The 22,919-nt window shown below is 43.8% G+C and overlaps 8 non-coding genes across 8 annotated transcripts; all 8 read left to right on the forward strand.

Moving 5' to 3' along the window:
- Positions 1-1,702: 1,702 nt before the first annotated feature.
- Positions 1,703-1,897, forward strand: LOC138668049 (U2 spliceosomal RNA). Its single transcript, XR_011319052.1, has one exon. It is a non-coding gene; the product is annotated as a U2 spliceosomal RNA (small nuclear RNA).
- A 1,276-nt stretch (positions 1,898-3,173) lies between these two features.
- LOC138668006 (U2 spliceosomal RNA) lies at positions 3,174-3,367 on the forward strand. Its single transcript, XR_011319041.1, has one exon. It is a non-coding gene; the product is annotated as a U2 spliceosomal RNA (small nuclear RNA).
- A 1,276-nt stretch (positions 3,368-4,643) lies between these two features.
- On the forward strand, positions 4,644-4,837 carry LOC138667935 (U2 spliceosomal RNA). The gene has a single exon (XR_011318974.1). It is a non-coding gene; the product is annotated as a U2 spliceosomal RNA (small nuclear RNA).
- Positions 4,838-6,113: 1,276 nt separating this feature from the next.
- LOC138667936 (U2 spliceosomal RNA) lies at positions 6,114-6,307 on the forward strand. Its single transcript, XR_011318975.1, has one exon. It is a non-coding gene; the product is annotated as a U2 spliceosomal RNA (small nuclear RNA).
- Positions 6,308-7,583: 1,276 nt separating this feature from the next.
- Positions 7,584-7,777, forward strand: LOC138667937 (U2 spliceosomal RNA). Its single transcript, XR_011318976.1, has one exon. It is a non-coding gene; the product is annotated as a U2 spliceosomal RNA (small nuclear RNA).
- A 6,306-nt stretch (positions 7,778-14,083) lies between these two features.
- Positions 14,084-14,277, forward strand: LOC138668026 (U2 spliceosomal RNA). The gene has a single exon (XR_011319047.1). It is a non-coding gene; the product is annotated as a U2 spliceosomal RNA (small nuclear RNA).
- A 6,307-nt stretch (positions 14,278-20,584) lies between these two features.
- Positions 20,585-20,779, forward strand: LOC138668050 (U2 spliceosomal RNA). The gene has a single exon (XR_011319053.1). It is a non-coding gene; the product is annotated as a U2 spliceosomal RNA (small nuclear RNA).
- A 1,276-nt stretch (positions 20,780-22,055) lies between these two features.
- Positions 22,056-22,249, forward strand: LOC138667938 (U2 spliceosomal RNA). Its single transcript, XR_011318977.1, has one exon. It is a non-coding gene; the product is annotated as a U2 spliceosomal RNA (small nuclear RNA).
- The last annotated feature ends 670 nt before the right edge of the window (positions 22,250-22,919 follow it).

The raw sequence follows: 22,919 nt of genomic DNA on the forward strand, positions 1-22,919 counted from the left end.
TGGCGCTGGACTTTGAGAAGGCGTTCGACAGGGTATCACATAAGTATCTTTTTAGTGTTTTAAAGAAGATGGCGATCCCAGATTTTATTGTGTCTCGTATTATGGTTTTATACAAGAATTCTTTTAGTCAAGTCTCTGTGAATGGTTTTTTAACAGGTGAGATACCGCTGGAATCCGGAGTGAAGCAAGGGTGCCCGCTCTCCCCAATCCTGTTTATTTGTGCAATGGAGCCTTTATTATGCCAGATCAGGAAAGATAAAGTAATTCGAGGGGTCCCTGTTCCCGGTGGAGGAGGGGCTCAAATTAAAGTCTTTGGATACATGGATGATGTCACCGCCATCTGCACGGACCCTGCTTCTCTCCGGAGGGTGGTGAGGTGTACCAGTTTTTTTAGTCAGGCCTCGGGTTTTAAGTTAAATTTTAATAAAACAGAGTGTTTGACAATCGGTACTTGGGATGTTGTTGACCTACCAGCGGTCAAAATGAAACAGGATAATGTAAAGATTTTAGGTATCACTTTTAATAAAGAAAATGATGGGAAGGAAAGTTGGGAGGAGGTACAAGGAAAAATGGTGAAGAAATTATCTTTCTGGAACTTGCGGAGTTTGTCAATCGAAGGGAAAGTTTTAATTATCAAGTCCATTTTATTACCAATGATGTTATATGTTGCGATGGTGTACCCTCCCTCTGATTTAATGCTTAGAAAACTGACCCGTTGTATTTTTATGTTTATTTGGGGCTCCAAGATGGAGAAATTAAAGCGCACAGAAATGTATAAGAGACATCAAAATGGTGGCAAAGATGTCCCAGATTTGACCAGGTTTTTATACATAAATTTCTTCTGTTTCTGTTTTAAGCTTTTTAATTCAAATAGTGTTTTTAGTCAGTTTTTAAAGTATACTTGTGGTTATGTTTTTAAGAGATGGCTTCGGCCATCTCTATCCTCGCCTGTTTTATTACGCCCACCTAAGCACCTTAGTATTTTAGAGAAAGTATGCAGGAAATATGATTTAACGAACTTGGACTCGGACCTTTTAAAAGATCGCAGGAGATTAATGACTCATCTAAGGAGAGAAGAAGGAGTGTCGGAGGTAATCAACTTTTCATGGAACAGATCTAAGCGCGTGTGGAGAAACGTGTATGGGAAATTTCTTGCAAATGTGCATAAAGATCTTGCCTGGATGTCCGTACACCAGTGCCTCCCTACTAGAGACTTCCAGCACCGAAGGGGCCTGGTGGCACGAGCAAAATGTCCAAGGGACTCATGTGCGAGCAGTGAGACTGTGCTACACCTGTTCTGGGACTGCTGCTATGCTCAAGAACTGTGGAAAAAATTAGGGGTGCTTTTAAAATGGGTTTGTGGGTTGAGAGATTTTAATCACGAGTATGTTTTATATGGACTTTTTAATTGCCCCACCTTGCATCAAAACAAGATATGTTGGTGCATAATAAATTGTGCAAAGAGTGCTTTATGGAAGGTCAGAAACATTTTATTGTTTAAACGTGATTTTATTTCCATAAATGACTGTATCAGAATAATTTTTAGTGAAATGTATATTTATTATTTAAAAGATATCAAAGATGTGGGTAGACAGGAGGCAAATAAGAGATGGAATTTTTATATGTGGAACACTATTTTGTACTGAATGATTTATTCTTTCTGGAATGGTTTTTATACTCGCTGTAAATAATGTTATGTCATGTTCTTTGTATATGACTTAATAAATATCATGATGAAACCTTATCTGTTCTTATCAGTTTAATATCTGATACGTCCCCTATTTGGGGACCACATATTAAAGAGATTTTTAGAACAGGGAGCTGGAACTGGAGCTTGCTCTGTCCACTCCACGCATTGACCCGTTATTGCAGTGTCTCCGGGATCAGTGCACTCCTTCTCTGATCCAGTTTCTAAAAACAGATTGGATTGAAATCGGCGCAAATTGTCTTTTAACCCTTCCTGTGAATTCTTTTCAGGGTGGAAAAAGCACATTTCAAATGCCAAATGTACCCTTTTGCTCGATTTCACTTGACCATTTGCAACACTTTGCTGGTTGCTACAGGTGTGTTAAGATGTAGGCCTGAATTAGGCCTTTTGTTACAGTGTTGCAAAAAGATTGTGCCATCTACCAAATGAGGCCCCTGCTGTCAGTACTAAGTGTTTACATTGAAGTATCCAATGAGTAGTTCGGCGATACAGACCACATTTGTGACCGCCCGCATGCATGAATTCTTTTGGAAAACATTGTGGACCACTGATGTTTGAATGTGGTGTATTATATGTATTTTTGAAAAAAAAAATGGAAAAATGGGGTCTGTGCAGATCTTGAATATGCTTGTCTTGTCCATCTACACCTGTGTGAGTAGTATTCTAATACTTTTGACCAATCATGTGCGCTGCCTGCAGGAGATAGAATCTGAGCGCGGAACCTTCACGTGCAGTCACAATGGGGCCTTTATCCATAGGCTCTGGAACTCTCACGTGTCACAATGGGCTCTTGGCCTATATCAGGCAGTGTAAAATGGCACCGTCTTCAATCTGTAGCTGGAGCAGCAGCAGACCACATGGTCTGTCTACACCCAGCTTCAGGAGAGCTGGGAAGACAACGGATCGCCTGCCTGTTTCTTGAATAAGCCTCCTTACCTTGACAAGCCAGCTGGTATGTCACTCTCCATAAGGAGAGACGTTACACCTTAGACCCCAGTCCAGAGCCTCTCACCTAGCCAAATCAGTTCTCATGCTTCGCACTGACGAGGGCCAACAGCCCCAAACACCATGTCTGCGAAATGAGATACTGATTTGGTTTAAAGCCTAAGTCATATTGCATGACTCGTCGTTAAAGAGTTGATTGTGACTTGTAGGATTGCTACTTCCAACAGGTGGCGCTATAGAGTTTAAGTCCTCTTTTTCTCTGAAGAGGCTATTTGCACTATTTCGAAGGAAAGGGATGGAGGGTGTGTTAAAATAGGCGGAGTTATGCAGATTCAAAAATGCGTTGTGCCCAGCTTGAACACACACACCCACACACTCACACACACCAGAACTGTCATTTGAGAAGGCATCCATCCAGAGTTTCGACAAATGTCTTCCCCTTGGCAATCTTTCGCGCTGTCTCCCCAATGGGTGCTGGTTGTAGGCCTTGGTGGGGCCGTAGAGGCAAAGCATTTCAGGCAACGCTTCTCGGCCTTTCATGGCTTAGATCAAGTGGTAGTATCCGTTCTTATCAGTTTAATATCTGATACGTCCCCTATTTGGGGACCACATATTAAAGAGATTTTTAGAACAGGGAGCTGGAACTGGAGCTTGCTCTGTCCACTCCACGCATTGACCCGTTATTGCAGTGTCTCCGGGATCAGTGCACTCCTTCTCTGATCCAGTTTCTAAAAACAGATTGGATTGAAATCGGCGCAAATTGTCTTTTAACCCTTCCTGTGAATTCTTTTCAGGGTGGAAAAAGCACATTTCAAATGCCAAATGTACCCTTTTGCTCGATTTCACTTGACCATTTGCAACACTTTGCTGGTTGCTACAGGTGTGTTAAGATGTAGGCCTGAATTAGGCCTTTTGTTACAGTGTTGCAAAAAGATTGTGCCATCTACCAAATGAGGCCCCTGCTGTCAGTACTAAGTGTTTACATTGAAGTATCCAATGAGTAGTTCGGCGATACAGACCACATTTGTGACCGCCCGCATGCATGAATTCTTTTGGAAAACATTGTGGACCACTGATGTTTGAATGTGGTGTATTATATGTATTTTTGAAAAAAAAAATGGAAAAATGGGGTCTGTGCAGATCTTGAATATGCTTGTCTTGTCCATCTACACCTGTGTGAGTAGTATTCTAATACTTTTGACCAATCATGTGCGCTGCCTGCAGGAGATAGAATCTGAGCGCGGAACCTTCACGTGCAGTCACAATGGGGCCTTTATCCATAGGCTCTGGAACTCTCACGTGTCACAATGGGCTCTTGGCCTATATCAGGCAGTGTAAAATGGCACCGTCTTCAATCTGTAGCTGGAGCAGCAGCAGACCACATGGTCTGTCTACACCCAGCTTCAGGAGAGCTGGGAAGACAACGGATCGCCTGCCTGTTTCTTGAATAAGCCTCCTTACCTTGACAAGCCAGCTGGTATGTCACTCTCCATAAGGAGAGACGTTACACCTTAGACCCCAGTCCAGAGCCTCTCACCTAGCCAAATCAGTTCTCATGCTTCGCACTGACGAGGGCCAACAGCCCCAAACACCATGTCTGCGAAATGAGATACTGATTTGGTTTAAAGCCTAAGTCATATTGCATGACTCGTCGTTAAAGAGTTGATTGTGACTTGTAGGATTGCTACTTCCAACAGGTGGCGCTATAGAGTTTAAGTCCTCTTTTTCTCTGAAGAGGCTATTTGCACTATTTCGAAGGAAAGGGATGGAGGGTGTGTTAAAATAGGCGGAGTTATGCAGATTCAAAAATGCGTTGTGCCCAGCTTGAACACACACACCCACACACTCACACACACCAGAACTGTCATTTGAGAAGGCATCCATCCAGAGTTTCGACAAATGTCTTCCCCTTGGCAATCTTTCGCGCTGTCTCCCCAATGGGTGCTGGTTGTAGGCCTTGGTGGGGCCGTAGAGGCAAAGCATTTCAGGCAACGCTTCTCGGCCTTTCATGGCTTAGATCAAGTGGTAGTATCTGTTCTTATCAGTTTAATATCTGATACGTCCCCTATTTGGGGACCACATATTAAAGAGATTTTTAGAACAGGGAGCTGGAACTGGAGCTTGCTCTGTCCACTCCACGCATTGACCCGTTATTGCAGTGTCTCCGGGATCAGTGCACTCCTTCTCTGATCCAGTTTCTAAAAACAGATTGGATTGAAATCGGCGCAAATTGTCTTTTAACCCTTCCTGTGAATTCTTTTCAGGGTGGAAAAAGCACATTTCAAATGCCAAATGTACCCTTTTGCTCGATTTCACTTGACCATTTGCAACACTTTGCTGGTTGCTACAGGTGTGTTAAGATGTAGGCCTGAATTAGGCCTTTTGTTACAGTGTTGCAAAAAGATTGTGCCATCTACCAAATGAGGCCCCTGCTGTCAGTACTAAGTGTTTACATTGAAGTATCCAATGAGTAGTTCGGCGATACAGACCACATTTGTGACCGCCCGCATGCATGAATTCTTTTGGAAAACATTGTGGACCACTGATGTTTGAATGTGGTGTATTATATGTATTTTTGAAAAAAAAAATGGAAAAATGGGGTCTGTGCAGATCTTGAATATGCTTGTCTTGTCCATCTACACCTGTGTGAGTAGTATTCTAATACTTTTGACCAATCATGTGCGCTGCCTGCAGGAGATAGAATCTGAGCGCGGAACCTTCACGTGCAGTCACAATGGGGCCTTTATCCATAGGCTCTGGAACTCTCACGTGTCACAATGGGCTCTTGGCCTATATCAGGCAGTGTAAAATGGCACCGTCTTCAATCTGTAGCTGGAGCAGCAGCAGACCACATGGTCTGTCTACACCCAGCTTCAGGAGAGCTGGGAAGACAACGGATCGCCTGCCTGTTTCTTGAATAAGCCTCCTTACCTTGACAAGCCAGCTGGTATGTCACTCTCCATAAGGAGAGACGTTACACCTTAGACCCCAGTCCAGAGCCTCTCACCTAGCCAAATCAGTTCTCATGCTTCGCACTGACGAGGGCCAACAGCCCCAAACACCATGTCTGCGAAATGAGATACTGATTTGGTTTAAAGCCTAAGTCATATTGCATGACTCGTCGTTAAAGAGTTGATTGTGACTTGTAGGATTGCTACTTCCAACAGGTGGCGCTATAGAGTTTAAGTCCTCTTTTTCTCTGAAGAGGCTATTTGCACTATTTCGAAGGAAAGGGATGGAGGGTGTGTTAAAATAGGCGGAGTTATGCAGATTCAAAAATGCGTTGTGCCCAGCTTGAACACACACACCCACACACTCACACACACCAGAACTGTCATTTGAGAAGGCATCCATCCAGAGTTTCGACAAATGTCTTCCCCTTGGCAATCTTTCGCGCTGTCTCCCCAATGGGTGCTGGTTGTAGGCCTTGGTGGGGCCGTAGAGGCAAAGCATTTCAGGCAACGCTTCTCGGCCTTTCATGGCTTAGATCAAGTGGTAGTATCTGTTCTTATCAGTTTAATATCTGATACGTCCCCTATTTGGGGACCACATATTAAAGAGATTTTTAGAACAGGGAGCTGGAACTGGAGCTTGCTCTGTCCACTCCACGCATTGACCCGTTATTGCAGTGTCTCCGGGATCAGTGCACTCCTTCTCTGATCCAGTTTCTAAAAACAGATTGGATTGAAATCGGCGCAAATTGTCTTTTAACCCTTCCTGTGAATTCTTTTCAGGGTGGAAAAAGCACATTTCAAATGCCAAATGTACCCTTTTGCTCGATTTCACTTGACCATTTGCAACACTTTGCTGGTTGCTACAGGTGTGTTAAGATGTAGGCCTGAATTAGGCCTTTTGTTACAGTGTTGCAAAAAGATTGTGCCATCTACCAAATGAGGCCCCTGCTGTCAGTACTAAGTGTTTACATTGAAGTATCCAATGAGTAGTTCGGCGATACAGACCACATTTGTGACCGCCCGCATGCATGAATTCTTTTGGAAAACATTGTGGACCACTGATGTTTGAATGTGGTGTATTATATGTATTTTTGAAAAAAAAAATGGAAAAATGGGGTCTGTGCAGATCTTGAATATGCTTGTCTTGTCCATCTACACCTGTGTGAGTAGTATTCTAATACTTTTGACCAATCATGTGCGCTGCCTGCAGGAGATAGAATCTGAGCGCGGAACCTTCACGTGCAGTCACAATGGGGCCTTTATCCATAGGCTCTGGAACTCTCACGTGTCACAATGGGCTCTTGGCCTATATCAGGCAGTGTAAAATGGCACCGTCTTCAATCTGTAGCTGGAGCAGCAGCAGACCACATGGTCTGTCTACACCCAGCTTCAGGAGAGCTGGGAAGACAACGGATCGCCTGCCTGTTTCTTGAATAAGCCTCCTTACCTTGACAAGCCAGCTGGTATGTCACTCTCCATAAGGAGAGACGTTACACCTTAGACCCCAGTCCAGAGCCTCTCACCTAGCCAAATCAGTTCTCATGCTTCGCACTGACGAGGGCCAACAGCCCCAAACACCATGTCTGCGAAATGAGATACTGATTTGGTTTAAAGCCTAAGTCATATTGCATGACTCGTCGTTAAAGAGTTGATTGTGACTTGTAGGATTGCTACTTCCAACAGGTGGCGCTATAGAGTTTAAGTCCTCTTTTTCTCTGAAGAGGCTATTTGCACTATTTCGAAGGAAAGGGATGGAGGGTGTGTTAAAATAGGCGGAGTTATGCAGATTCAAAAATGCGTTGTGCCCAGCTTGAACACACACACCCACACACTCACACACACCAGAACTGTCATTTGAGAAGGCATCCATCCAGAGTTTCGACAAATGTCTTCCCCTTGGCAATCTTTCGCGCTGTCTCCCCAATGGGTGCTGGTTGTAGGCCTTGGTGGGGCCGTAGAGGCAAAGCATTTCAGGCAACGCTTCTCGGCCTTTCATGGCTTAGATCAAGTGGTAGTATCTGTTCTTATCAGTTTAATATCTGATACGTCCCCTATTTGGGGACCACATATTAAAGAGATTTTTAGAACAGGGAGCTGGAACTGGAGCTTGCTCTGTCCACTCCACGCATTGACCCGTTATTGCAGTGTCTCCGGGATCAGTGCACTCCTTCTCTGATCCAGTTTCTAAAAACAGATTGGATTGAAATCGGCGCAAATTGTCTTTTAACCCTTCCTGTGAATTCTTTTCAGGGTGGAAAAAGCACATTTCAAATGCCAAATGTACCCTTTTGCTCGATTTCACTTGACCATTTGCAACACTTTGCTGGTTGCTACAGGTGTGTTAAGATGTAGGCCTGAATTAGGCCTTTTGTTACAGTGTTGCAAAAAGATTGTGCCATCTACCAAATGAGGCCCCTGCTGTCAGTACTAAGTGTTTACATTGAAGTATCCAATGAGTAGTTCGGCGATACAGACCACATTTGTGACCGCCCGCATGCATGAATTCTTTTGGAAAACATTGTGGACCACTGATGTTTGAATGTGGTGTATTATATGTATTTTTGAAAAAAAAAATGGAAAAATGGGGTCTGTGCAGATCTTGAATATGCTTGTCTTGTCCATCTACACCTGTGTGAGTAGTATTCTAATACTTTTGACCAATCATGTGCGCTGCCTGCAGGAGATAGAATCTGAGCGCGGAACCTTCACGTGCAGTCACAATGGGGCCTTTATCCATAGGCTCTGGAACTCTCACGTGTCACAATGGGCTCTTGGCCTATATCAGGCAGTGTAAAATGGCACCGTCTTCAATCTGTAGCTGGAGCAGCAGCAGACCACATGGTCTGTCTACACCCAGCTTCAGGAGAGCTGGGAAGACAACGGATCGCCTGCCTGTTTCTTGAATAAGCCTCCTTACCTTGACAAGCCAGCTGGTATGTCACTCTCCATAAGGAGAGACGTTACACCTTAGACCCCAGTCCAGAGCCTCTCACCTAGCCAAATCAGTTCTCATGCTTCGCACTGACGAGGGCCAACAGCCCCAAACACCATGTCTGCGAAATGAGATACTGATTTGGTTTAAAGCCTAAGTCATATTGCATGACTCGTCGTTAAAGAGTTGATTGTGACTTGTAGGATTGCTACTTCCAACAGGTGGCGCTATAGAGTTTAAGTCCTCTTTTTCTCTGAAGAGGCTATTTGCACTATTTCGAAGGAAAGGGATGGAGGGTGTGTTAAAATAGGCGGAGTTATGCAGATTCAAAAATGCGTTGTGCCCAGCTTGAACACACACACCCACACACTCACACACACCAGAACTGTCATTTGAGAAGGCATCCATCCAGAGTTTCGACAAATGTCTTCCCCTTGGCAATCTTTCGCGCTGTCTCCCCAATGGGTGCTGGTTGTAGGCCTTGGTGGGGCCGTAGAGGCAAAGCATTTCAGGCAACGCTTCTCGGCCTTTCATGGCTTAGATCAATCAGGTTTACCTGTGCGATCTGGTCGGGTTAGGTGTCCTCGGTACCCTCTCTCTTGGCCTGGGGGGATCGTTCCTCTTCGGAGGGACTTCACCCCCCTGCTGCTATTGGGAGAGAGGATTAGTCCGTGGGCAACGAGAAGGGTTCCCCTAAAGGTTTATGCCTTTTCTTACAGTCGGTGTGGTTTTCCTTGTGAAGGATGCCGGCTTTGCTATCCTATGCATCGGGGGAATCCCGGATGAAGAATACCGTGAGGATTGAAGTCAGTGAAAGTGCTCGGAGGGAGAAGAACCTGTCTTTCATCTGCCATAAGATCTTGCTTGGAGTCTTGGAGTTTGAGAGGAGTGACATCTTCTGTTTCCAGGACAATGAATTTAAAGGAACCTACACCATCACCTTTAAGACCCAGGGATGCTGTCAACAACTGGTGCAAAAGGTAAATGAGAACTCTTACATGGATGAGCTTGATGACCTAACCTTTTGTCTCCTATTTGCCTATGATGAAATCCCTGTGGTGGTTCACTTCCCCAACCCTTATGTGGACGTAGATGACATCGCCACCTACTTAAAGCGGTACTGTGATGAGCTACGATACCAAGGAGAAGTGATGAACGGAGTTGGTTTCTGGTGTGGGAAAAGGAGGTTCTTAGTTCGTCTGAAAAGAGACCCCAATGGTTTCGGAGGAATGTTACACCCCCCATCAACCTTTGTTATTGGTAAGAGCAGGGGGTATTTGTTCTATCCTGGAATGCCAATGTCATGCAGGAACTGTGGAAAGATGGGACATACGCAGGCATCCTGCAAGGACAGAAAGGTGGACCGCTGCAATAATTGTAGTAATTATGGGCACCAAATGAAGGACTGTCCTTTGGGCAGGAGATGCAATCTCTGCGGTGATAATGGACATGTGTTCCGGAACTGCCCCAATAGAGCAAAGACTTATGCAGAGGCTGCTGGGTCCTCTGTGGGGGCTGGGAGAGCCCAAGAACCCAGTACCTCCTCTCATGGTTTGCCTATCCATCTTTTAGCCCCTTCTGGTGAGCGGGCTGTGGAGTCGGAGGTTCGGGAGTCGAGGCCAAGGGGTCCTGCCGCTCTTGCAGCGGAGGCCAAAACCCCTGGCCATGTTCATGAGTCTGTTGGGTTGGAGCAGGGTGCCCCCAGTATGTTGGCGCTGGGGGGCCCGGCTGCGAAGGCCCCAGACATTCCTCGGGAGTCGAGCCAGCAGAACGCAGTGTGTTTTTTTCCAGGTGATGTCGTGGAGGAGAGAGGTCACGTCGCAGTGGCCGAAGAGGATTGTTTCAGTGACCTGCTTGAGCCTAGCGGGAAGAAGATTCGGGCAGAGGTTATCCCAGAGGTCAATCCAGAGTCGCCTGATGTCGCCTTAGAAGAAGGAGAGATATGGTTGAGAAAGACGGGGTACCCAGTCTCGTCCTCAGACCCTTGTCACATCATTTCTTTTGACTCCCCGTCACCTGGAATCCTGGAGGAGGTTGTGGGTCAAAATCCAGAAGAGGACGATATGATTACGGATGCTGCTTTCCCAACGTGATTTGCATGCCATCTATAAGATGCGTCTCACTAAACGTGAGGTCTTTAAAGAGTCCTGTCCGCAGGGCTGCTCTTTTTCAGTATTTGGAGACAGTAGATTTTGATGTATGTCTATTGCAGGAGTGTGGCCTACAGCATGCACTACAATATGAAGAGTTAAAAAAGGACTGGAAGTTGGGCCCGTCAGTATGGTCTGGCTCAAATATTCACAAAGCTGCTGGAGTAGGTTTGCTCTGTCGTGGTAACAATATTGTAATCTCTTCTGTTACGGAGATTGAGCCAGGCAGGGCAATATTAGTTCATGCACACATAAATGGCTTCAACTTCCGTATAATTAATGTGTATGCATCTCCTTATAAGCAGGAGCGTATCCAGTTATTTGAGTTATTGCCTGTGTTTTGTGTTGGGTCTTCTCCTCTCCTGATAGGTGGGGACTTTAACTGCCTCCATGTGAACGAGCGCCGAGAGGGAGGAGACCCGCTCTGTAAACTGGATAAATCTTGTTATATGCTCAAAAACATCCAGGCTGATTTTAAGTTGTGCGATGCCTGGAGGTTGCTTTCGCCGACGGACCCAGGTTTTACATGGTCCGGTCGGGGAGTGGCCTCCAGGATCGATTTTATGTTTTTATCTATGGATTTTAAGCCGGTAACGTTTGATCTTATGTCTAATTTATTTTCCGATCATAAAATTTTAAAATTACAGGTTGAGTACCAAGGAGAGCAGAGAATAAATAAGGGACTGTGGCGTTTGGGGACTCATCTGCTGGAGGATCCTCAAATAAGGTCGGATTTTTGTGTAGCCTACCAAAAGTGGAGGCAGCATAGGCCTCCTTACATAAAGATGCTGTCTTGGTGGGAAAATATTAAAAATAAAATTGGGCTTTTCTTTATTGCGGCAGGTAGGAAAAAGGCAAGGCAGAAAAAATGTTTTTATTCTAATTTAAATACTGAACTGCAAACACTTTATAAATTTAAAGAAATAGGATTTGAAGTAGATGCTGATATTGCTAGCCTAAAGGCGCAGATATGTACAGTATTAGAGCAAAAGGGGAGAGAAATAATTTTTAATTCAAGAGTGCAGCAATTAGAAGAAGATGAAAAATGTACCCGCTTCTTTTTTAAAAAAGCAATGGAGAGAAAGGAGATAATTACCTGCCTTGATGGAGAGTCTACTATAGAAGGGATGAAAAAAGTGGCAACTGATTTTTACCAACTTCTTTTTAGCGAGAAAAGCATAGATCTTTCTTTTTTACGTGATGCTCTTAATATTTTAGATGTCAAACTTAGTCAGTCAGATCAGGACTTTTTAGCTCGGGATTTTAGCCTAGAAGAACTTTTTAGTGTTTTTAAGAGTTTTTCAAAGGGCAAAGCCCCAGGTGCGGATGGTCTTCCTGTAGAATTTTATCTGACTTTCTGGGGTATTTTAAAAGATGATCTTTTAGAAATTTTTAAAGAAGTGTTTGTGTGTGAACAGTTGCCGAAGGGATGGAGGAGGGGGATAGTGTCCTTGATTTTTAAGAAAAAAGGGACCCGTGAGGACCTCTCAAATTGGAGGCCTATAACCCTACTTAATATGGACTATAAGGTGTTTGCTAAAATTATTGCATGCCGGCTTAAAACAGTAATTGACAAGTTAATACAACCTGAACAAGTGTGTAGTGTGCCAGGAAGGAGTATTACTGAAGTTTTAAATGTTATTAGAGACACAATATGGTATTCTAAAGACCGTGGTCAAAATGTAGCCCTGTTGGCGCTGGACTTTGAGAAGGCGTTCGACAGGGTATCACATAAGTATCTTTTTAGTGTTTTAAAGAAGATGGCGATCCCAGATTTTATTGTGTCTCGTATTATGGTTTTATACAAGAATTCTTTTAGTCAAGTCTCTGTGAATGGTTTTTTAACAGGTGAGATACCGCTGGAATCCGGAGTGAAGCAAGGGTGCCCGCTCTCCCCAATCCTGTTTATTTGTGCAATGGAGCCTTTATTATGCCAGATCAGGAAAGATAAAGTAATTCGAGGGGTCCCTGTTCCCGGTGGAGGAGGGGCTCAAATTAAAGTCTTTGGATACATGGATGATGTCACCGCCATCTGCACGGACCCTGCTTCTCTCCGGAGGGTGGTGAGGTGTACCAGTTTTTTTAGTCAGGCCTCGGGTTTTAAGTTAAATTTTAATAAAACAGAGTGTTTGACAATCGGTACTTGGGATGTTGTTGACCTACCAGCGGTCAAAATGAAACAGGATAATGTAAAGATTTTAGGTATCACTTTTAATAAAGAAAATGATGGGAAGGAAAGTTGGGAGGAGGTACAAGGAAAAATGGTGAAGAAATTATCTTTCTGGAACTTGCGGAGTTTGTCAATCGAAGGGAAAGTTTTAATTATCAAGTCCATTTTATTACCAATGATGTTATATGTTGCGATGGTGTACCCTCCCTCTGATTTAATGCTTAGAAAACTGACCCGTTGTATTTTTATGTTTATTTGGGGCTCCAAGATGGAGAAATTAAAGCGCACAGAAATGTATAAGAGACATCAAAATGGTGGCAAAGATGTCCCAGATTTGACCAGGTTTTTATACATAAATTTCTTCTGTTTCTGTTTTAAGCTTTTTAATTCAAATAGTGTTTTTAGTCAGTTTTTAAAGTATACTTGTGGTTATGTTTTTAAGAGATGGCTTCGGCCATCTCTATCCTCGCCTGTTTTATTACGCCCACCTAAGCACCTTAGTATTTTAGAGAAAGTATGCAGGAAATATGATTTAACGAACTTGGACTCGGACCTTTTAAAAGATCGCAGGAGATTAATGACTCATCTAAGGAGAGAAGAAGGAGTGTCGGAGGTAATCAACTTTTCATGGAACAGATCTAAGCGCGTGTGGAGAAACGTGTATGGGAAATTTCTTGCAAATGTGCATAAAGATCTTGCCTGGATGTCCGTACACCAGTGCCTCCCTACTAGAGACTTCCAGCACCGAAGGGGCCTGGTGGCACGAGCAAAATGTCCAAGGGACTCATGTGCGAGCAGTGAGACTGTGCTACACCTGTTCTGGGACTGCTGCTATGCTCAAGAACTGTGGAAAAAATTAGGGGTGCTTTTAAAATGGGTTTGTGGGTTGAGAGATTTTAATCACGAGTATGTTTTATATGGACTTTTTAATTGCCCCACCTTGCATCAAAACAAGATATGTTGGTGCATAATAAATTGTGCAAAGAGTGCTTTATGGAAGGTCAGAAACATTTTATTGTTTAAACGTGATTTTATTTCCATAAATGACTGTATCAGAATAATTTTTAGTGAAATGTATATTTATTATTTAAAAGATATCAAAGATGTGGGTAGACAGGAGGCAAATAAGAGATGGAATTTTTATATGTGGAACACTATTTTGTACTGAATGATTTATTCTTTCTGGAATGGTTTTTATACTCGCTGTAAATAATGTTATGTCATGTTCTTTGTATATGACTTAATAAATATCATGATGAAACCTATCTGTTCTTATCAGTTTAATATCTGATACGTCCCCTATTTGGGGACCACATATTAAAGAGATTTTTAGAACAGGGAGCTGGAACTGGAGCTTGCTCTGTCCACTCCACGCATTGACCCGTTATTGCAGTGTCTCCGGGATCAGTGCACTCCTTCTCTGATCCAGTTTCTAAAAACAGATTGGATTGAAATCGGCGCAAATTGTCTTTTAACCCTTCCTGTGAATTCTTTTCAGGGTGGAAAAAGCACATTTCAAATGCCAAATGTACCCTTTTGCTCGATTTCACTTGACCATTTGCAACACTTTGCTGGTTGCTACAGGTGTGTTAAGATGTAGGCCTGAATTAGGCCTTTTGTTACAGTGTTGCAAAAAGATTGTGCCATCTACCAAATGAGGCCCCTGCTGTCAGTACTAAGTGTTTACATTGAAGTATCCAATGAGTAGTTCGGCGATACAGACCACATTTGTGACCGCCCGCATGCATGAATTCTTTTGGAAAACATTGTGGACCACTGATGTTTGAATGTGGTGTATTATATGTATTTTTGAAAAAAAAAATGGAAAAATGGGGTCTGTGCAGATCTTGAATATGCTTGTCTTGTCCATCTACACCTGTGTGAGTAGTATTCTAATACTTTTGACCAATCATGTGCGCTGCCTGCAGGAGATAGAATCTGAGCGCGGAACCTTCACGTGCAGTCACAATGGGGCCTTTATCCATAGGCTCTGGAACTCTCACGTGTCACAATGGGCTCTTGGCCTATATCAGGCAGTGTAAAATGGCACCGTCTTCAATCTGTAGCTGGAGCAGCAGCAGACCACATGGTCTGTCTACACCCAGCTTCAGGAGAGCTGGGAAGACAACGGATCGCCTGCCTGTTTCTTGAATAAGCCTCCTTACCTTGACAAGCCAGCTGGTATGTCACTCTCCATAAGGAGAGACGTTACACCTTAGACCCCAGTCCAGAGCCTCTCACCTAGCCAAATCAGTTCTCATGCTTCGCACTGACGAGGGCCAACAGCCCCAAACACCATGTCTGCGAAATGAGATACTGATTTGGTTTAAAGCCTAAGTCATATTGCATGACTCGTCGTTAAAGAGTTGATTGTGACTTGTAGGATTGCTACTTCCAACAGGTGGCGCTATAGAGTTTAAGTCCTCTTTTTCTCTGAAGAGGCTATTTGCACTATTTCGAAGGAAAGGGATGGAGGGTGTGTTAAAATAGGCGGAGTTATGCAGATTCAAAAATGCGTTGTGCCCAGCTTGAACACACACACCCACACACTCACACACACCAGAACTGTCATTTGAGAAGGCATCCATCCAGAGTTTCGACAAATGTCTTCCCCTTGGCAATCTTTCGCGCTGTCTCCCCAATGGGTGCTGGTTGTAGGCCTTGGTGGGGCCGTAGAGGCAAAGCATTTCAGGCAACGCTTCTCGGCCTTTCATGGCTTAGATCAATCAGGTTTACCTGTGCGATCTGGTCGGGTTAGGTGCCCTCGGTACCCTCTCTCTTGGCCTGGGGGGATCGTTCCTCTTCGGAGGGACTTCACCCCCCTGCTGCTATTGGGAGAGAGGATTAGTCCGTGGGCAACGAGAAGGGTTCCCCTAAAGGTTTATGCCTTTTCTTACAGTCGGTGTGGTTTTCCTTGTGAAGGATGCCGGCTTTGCTATCCTATGCATCGGGGGAATCCCGGATGAAGAATACCGTGAGGATTGAAGTCAGTGAAAGTGCTCGGAGGGAGAAGAACCTGTCTTTCATCTGCCATAAGATCTTGCTTGGAGTCTTGGAGTTTGAGAGGAGTGACATCTTCTGTTTCCAGGACAATGAATTTAAAGGAACCTACACCATCACCTTTAAGACCCAGGGATGCTGTCAACAACTGGTGCAAAAGGTAAATGAGAACTCTTACATGGATGAGCTTGATGACCTAACCTTTTGTCTCCTATTTGCCTATGATGAAATCCCTGTGGTGGTTCACTTCCCCAACCCTTATGTGGACGTAGATGACATCGCCACCTACTTAAAGCGGTACTGTGATGAGCTACGATACCAAGGAGAAGTGATGAACGGAGTTGGTTTCTGGTGTGGGAAAAGGAGGTTCTTAGTTCGTCTGAAAAGAGACCCCAATGGTTTCGGAGGAATGTTACACCCCCCATCAACCTTTGTTATTGGTAAGAGCAGGGGGTATTTGTTCTATCCTGGAATGCCAATGTCATGCAGGAACTGTGGAAAGATGGGACATACGCAGGCATCCTGCAAGGACAGAAAGGTGGACCGCTGCAATAATTGTAGTAATTATGGGCACCAAATGAAGGACTGTCCTTTGGGCAGGAGATGCAATCTCTGCGGTGATAATGGACATGTGTTCCGGAACTGCCCCAATAGAGCAAAGACTTATGCAGAGGCTGCTGGGTCCTCTGTGGGGGCTGGGAGAGCCCAAGAACCCAGTACCTCCTCTCATGGTTTGCCTATCCATCTTTTAGCCCCTTCTGGTGAGCGGGCTGTGGAGTCGGAGGTTCGGGAGTCGAGGCCAAGGGGTCCTGCCGCTCTTGCAGCGGAGGCCAAAACCCCTGGCCATGTTCATGAGTCTGTTGGGTTGGAGCAGGGTGCCCCCAGTATGTTGGCGCTGGGGGGCCCTGCTGCGAAGGCCCCAGACATTCCTCGGGAGTCGAGCCAGCAGAACGCAGTGTGTTTTTTTCCAGGTGATGTCGTGGAGGAGAGAGGTCACGTCGCAGTGGCCGAAGAGGATTGTTTCAGTGACCTGCTTGAGCCTAGCGGGAAGAAGATTCGGGCAGAGGTTATCCCAGAGGTCAATCCAGAGTCGCCTGATGTCGCCTTAGAAGAAGGAGAGATATGGTTGAGAAAGACGGGGTACCCAGTCTCGTCCTCAGACCCTTGTCACATCATTTCTTTTGACTCCCCGTCACCTGGAATCCTGGAGGAGGTTGTGGGTCAAAATCCAGAAGAGGACGATATGATTACGGATGCTGCTTTATGATTACGGATTTGCATGCCATCTATAAGATGCGTCTCACTAAACGTGAGGTCTTTAAAGAGTCCTGTCCGCAGGGCTGCTCTTTTTCAGTATTTGGAGACAGTAGATTTTGATGTATGTCTATTGCAGGAGTGTGGCCTACAGTATGCACTACAATATGAAGAGTTAAAAAAGGACTGGAAGTTGGGCCCGTCAGTATGGTCTGGCTCAAATATTCACAAAGCTGCTGGAGTAGGTTTGCTCTGTCGTGGTAACAATATTGTAATCTCTTCTGTTACGGAGATTGAGCCAGGCAGGGCAATATTAGTTCATGCACACATAAATGGCTTCAACTTCCGTATAATTAATGTGTATGCATCTCCTTATAAGCAGGAGCGTATCCAGTTATTTGAGTTATTGCCTGTGTTTTGTGTTGGGTCTTCTCCTCTCCTGATAGGTGGGGACTTTAACTGCCTCCATGTGAACGAGCGCCGAGAGGGAGGAGACCCGCTCTGTAAACTGGATAAATCTTGTTATATGCTCAAAAACATCCAGGCTGATTTTAAGTTGTGCGATGCCTGGAGGTCGCTTTCGCCGACGGACCCAGGTTTTACATGGTCCGGTCGGGGAGTGGCCTCCAGGATCGATTTTATGTTTTTATCTATGGATTTTAAGCCGGTAACGTTTGATCTTATGTCTAATTTATTTTCCGATCATAAAATTTTAAAATTACAGGTTGAGTACCAAGGAGAGCAGAGAATAAATAAGGGACTGTGGCGTTTGGGGACTCATCTGCTGGAGGATCCTCAAATAAGGTCGGATTTTTGTGTAGCCTACCAAAAGTGGAGGCAGCATAGGCCTCCTTACATAAAGATGCTGTCTTGGTGGGAAAATATTAAAAATAAAATTGGGCTTTTCTTTATTGCGGCAGGTAGGAAAAAGGCAAGGCAGAAAAAATGTTTTTATTCTAATTTAAATACTGAACTGCAAACACTTTATAAATTTAAAGAAATAGGATTTGAAGTAGATGCTGATATTGCTAGCCTAAAGGCGCAGATATGTACAGTATTAGAGCAAAAGGGGAGAGAAATAATTTTTAATTCAAGAGTGCAGCAATTAGAAGAAGATGAAAAATGTACCCGCTTCTTTTTTAAAAAAGCAATGGAGAGAAAGGAGATAATTACCTGCCTTGATGGAGAGTCTACTATAGAAGGGATGAAAAAAGTGGCAACTGATTTTTACCAACTTCTTTTTAGCGAGAAAAGCATAGATCTTTCTTTTTTACGTGATGCTCTTAATATTTTAGATGTCAAACTTTGTCAGTCAGATCAGGACTTTTTAGCTCGGGATTTTAGCCTAGAAGAACTTTTTAGTGTTTTTAAGAGTTTTTCAAAGGGCAAAGCCCCAGGTGCGGATGGTCTTCCTGTAGAATTTTATCTGACTTTCTGGGATATTTTAAAAGATGATCTTTTAGAAATTTTTAAAGAAGTGTTTGTGTGTGAACAGTTGCCGAAGGGATGGAGGAGGGGGATAGTGTCCTTGATTTTTAAGAAAAAAGGGACCCGTGAGGACCTCTCAAATTGGAGGCCTATAACCCTACTTAATATGGACTATAAGGTGTTTGCTAAAATTATTGCATGCCGGCTTAAAACAGTAATTGACAAGTTAATACAACCTGAACAAGTGTGTAGTGTGCCAGGAAGGAGTATTACTGAAGTTTTAAATGTTATTAGAGACACAATATGGTATTCTAAAGACCGTGGTCAAAATGTAGCCCTGTTGGCGCTGGACTTTGAGAAGGCGTTCGACAGGGTATCACATAAGTATCTTTTTAGTGTTTTAAAGAAGATGGCGATCCCAGATTTTATTGTGTCTCGTATTATGGTTTTATACAAGAATTCTTTTAGTCAAGTCTCTGTGAATGGTTTTTTAACAGGTGAGATACCGCTGGAATCCGGAGTGAAGCAAGGGTGCCCGCTCTCCCCAATCCTGTTTATTTGTGCAATGGAGCCTTTATTATGCCAGATCAGGAAAGATAAAGTAATTCGAGGGGTCCCTGTTCCCGGTGGAGGAGGGGCTCAAATTAAAGTCTTTGGATACATGGATGATGTCACCGCCATCTGCACGGACCCTGCTTCTCTCCGGAGGGTGGTGAGGTGTACCAGTTTTTTTAGTCAGGCCTCGGGTTTTAAGTTAAATTTTAATAAAACAGAGTGTTTGACAATCGGTACTTGGGATGTTGTTGACCTACCAGCGGTCAAAATGAAACAGGATAATGTAAAGATTTTAGGTATCACTTTTAATAAAGAAAATGATGGGAAGGAAAGTTGGGAGGAGGTACAAGGAAAAATGGTGAAGAAATTATCTTTCTGGAACTTGCGGAGTTTGTCAATCGAAGGGAAAGTTTTAATTATCAAGTCCATTTTATTACCAATGATGTTATATGTTGCGATGGTGTACCCTCCCTCTGATTTAATGCTTAGAAAACTGACCCGTTGTATTTTTATGTTTATTTGGGGCTCCAAGATGGAGAAATTAAAGCGCACAGAAATGTATAAGAGACATCAAAATGGTGGCAAAGATGTCCCAGATTTGACCAGGTTTTTATACATAAATTTCTTCTGTTTCTGTTTTAAGCTTTTTAATTCAAATAGTGTTTTTAGTCAGTTTTTAAAGTATACTTGTGGTTATGTTTTTAAGAGATGGCTTCGGCCATCTCTATCCTCGCCTGTTTTATTACGCCCACCTAAGCACCTTAGTATTTTAGAGAAAGTATGCAGGAAATATGATTTAACGAACTTGGACTCGGACCTTTTAAAAGATCGCAGGAGATTAATGACTCATCTAAGGAGAGAAGAAGGAGTGTCGGAGGTAATCAACTTTTCATGGAACAGATCTAAGCGCGTGTGGAGAAACGTGTATGGGAAATTTCTTGCAAATGTGCATAAAGATCTTGCCTGGATGTCCGTACACCAGTGCCTCCCTACTAGAGACTTCCAGCACCGAAGGGGCCTGGTGGCACGAGCAAAATGTCCAAGGGACTCATGTGCGAGCAGTGAGACTGTGCTACACCTGTTCTGGGACTGCTGCTATGCTCAAGAACTGTGGAAAAAATTAGGGGTGCTTTTAAAATGGGTTTGTGGGTTGAGAGATTTTAATCACGAGTATGTTTTATATGGACTTTTTAATTGCCCCACCTTGCATCAAAACAAGATATGTTGGTGCATAATAAATTGTGCAAAGAGTGCTTTATGGAAGGTCAGAAACATTTTATTGTTTAAACGTGATTTTATTTCCATAAATGACTGTATCAGAATAATTTTTAGTGAAATGTATATTTATTATTTAAAAGATATCAAAGATGTGGGTAGACAGGAGGCAAATAAGAGATGGAATTTTTATATGTGGAACACTATTTTGTACTGAATGATTTATTCTTTCTGGAATGGTTTTTATACTCGCTGTAAATAATGTTATGTCATGTTCTTTGTATATGACTTAATAAATATCATGATGAAACCTTATCTGTTCTTATCAGTTTAATATCTGATACGTCCCCTATTTGGGGACCACATATTAAAGAGATTTTTAGAACAGGGAGCTGGAACTGGAGCTTGCTCTGTCCACTCCACGCATTGACCCGTTATTGCAGTGTCTCCGGGATCAGTGCACTCCTTCTCTGATCCAGTTTCTAAAAACAGATTGGATTGAAATCGGCGCAAATTGTCTTTTAACCCTTCCTGTGAATTCTTTTCAGGGTGGAAAAAGCACATTTCAAATGCCAAATGTACCCTTTTGCTCGATTTCACTTGACCATTTGCAACACTTTGCTGGTTGCTACAGGTGTGTTAAGATGTAGGCCTGAATTAGGCCTTTTGTTACAGTGTTGCAAAAAGATTGTGCCATCTACCAAATGAGGCCCCTGCTGTCAGTACTAAGTGTTTACATTGAAGTATCCAATGAGTAGTTCGGCGATACAGACCACATTTGTGACCGCCCGCATGCATGAATTCTTTTGGAAAACATTGTGGACCACTGATGTTTGAATGTGGTGTATTATATGTATTTTTGAAAAAAAAAATGGAAAAATGGGGTCTGTGCAGATCTTGAATATGCTTGTCTTGTCCATCTACACCTGTGTGAGTAGTATTCTAATACTTTTGACCAATCATGTGCGCTGCCTGCAGGAGATAGAATCTGAGCGCGGAACCTTCACGTGCAGTCACAATGGGGCCTTTATCCATAGGCTCTGGAACTCTCACGTGTCACAATGGGCTCTTGGCCTATATCAGGCAGTGTAAAATGGCACCGTCTTCAATCTGTAGCTGGAGCAGCAGCAGACCACATGGTCTGTCTACACCCAGCTTCAGGAGAGCTGGGAAGACAACGGATCGCCTGCCTGTTTCTTGAATAAGCCTCCTTACCTTGACAAGCCAGCTGGTATGTCACTCTCCATAAGGAGAGACGTTACACCTTAGACCCCAGTCCAGAGCCTCTCACCTAGCCAAATCAGTTCTCATGCTTCGCACTGACGAGGGCCAACAGCCCCAAACACCATGTCTGCGAAATGAGATACTGATTTGGTTTAAAGCCTAAGTCATATTGCATGACTCGTCGTTAAAGAGTTGATTGTGACTTGTAGGATTGCTACTTCCAACAGGTGGCGCTATAGAGTTTAAGTCCTCTTTTTCTCTGAAGAGGCTATTTGCACTATTTCGAAGGAAAGGGATGGAGGGTGTGTTAAAATAGGCGGAGTTATGCAGATTCAAAAATGCGTTGTGCCCAGCTTGAACACACACACCCACACACTCACACACACCAGAACTGTCATTTGAGAAGGCATCCATCCAGAGTTTCGACAAATGTCTTCCCCTTGGCAATCTTTCGCGCTGTCTCCCCAATGGGTGCTGGTTGTAGGCCTTGGTGGGGCCGTAGAGGCAAAGCATTTCAGGCAACGCTTCTCGGCCTTTCATGGCTTAGATCAAGTGGTAGTATCTGTTCTTATCAGTTTAATATCTGATACGTCCCCTATTTGGGGACCACATATTAAAGAGATTTTTAGAACAGGGAGCTGGAACTGGAGCTTGCTCTGTCCACTCCACGCATTGACCCGTTATTGCAGTGTCTCCGGGATCAGTGCACTCCTTCTCTGATCCAGTTTCTAAAAACAGATTGGATTGAAATCGGCGCAAATTGTCTTTTAACCCTTCCTGTGAATTCTTTTCAGGGTGGAAAAAGCACATTTCAAATGCCAAATGTACCCTTTTGCTCGATTTCACTTGACCATTTGCAACACTTTGCTGGTTGCTACAGGTGTGTTAAGATGTAGGCCTGAATTAGGCCTTTTGTTACAGTGTTGCAAAAAGATTGTGCCATCTACCAAATGAGGCCCCTGCTGTCAGTACTAAGTGTTTACATTGAAGTATCCAATGAGTAGTTCGGCGATACAGACCACATTTGTGACCGCCCGCATGCATGAATTCTTTTGGAAAACATTGTGGACCACTGATGTTTGAATGTGGTGTATTATATGTATTTTTGAAAAAAAAAATGGAAAAATGGGGTCTGTGCAGATCTTGAATATGCTTGTCTTGTCCATCTACACCTGTGTGAGTAGTATTCTAATACTTTTGACCAATCATGTGCGCTGCCTGCAGGAGATAGAATCTGAGCGCGGAACCTTCACGTGCAGTCACAATGGGGCCTTTATCCATAGGCTCTGGAACTCTCACGTGTCACAATGGGCTCTTGGCCTATATCAGGCAGTGTAAAATGGCACCGTCTTCAATCTGTAGCTGGAGCAGCAGCAGACCACAT

The sequence above is a fragment of the Ranitomeya imitator genome, chromosome 2, assembly GCF_032444005.1.
Source record: "Ranitomeya imitator isolate aRanImi1 chromosome 2, aRanImi1.pri, whole genome shotgun sequence".
Taxonomy (NCBI): Eukaryota; Metazoa; Chordata; class Amphibia; order Anura; family Dendrobatidae; genus Ranitomeya; species Ranitomeya imitator.